We start from the raw sequence: 312 nt of genomic DNA on the forward strand, positions 1-312 counted from the left end.
ACCCCTGTATGCCCCACTCTTTTCGGAGTGGGGAGGTGGTCAGCGGGGGCCTTTTTTAAAAAAAGAAAAGAGAAATGACAGGAATAGTCTATACCTCACCTTCCCCTTTTAAGCAAAAGAGGGGGAGAGAGAGTAAGCGAGACTTTTTATCTAGATCCCATTTCGAAACTCCCTGCCCCTGGTGCGCATAGAAAGGGGGACTTCCAGTAACCTCAAAGCCTTCCCCTCATAAGGAAGTTAAAGCTTGTAGTCCCACTGGCGAAAAGGGGGTGCTGAAAGCGCCCTTAACCCGCCTCCCGCGCCCCCCTTCGC

Source organism: Trypanosoma grayi, assembly GCF_000691245.1.
Source record: "Trypanosoma grayi strain ANR4 Tgr_11_V1, whole genome shotgun sequence".
Classification (NCBI taxonomy): Eukaryota; Euglenozoa; class Kinetoplastea; order Trypanosomatida; family Trypanosomatidae; genus Trypanosoma; species Trypanosoma grayi.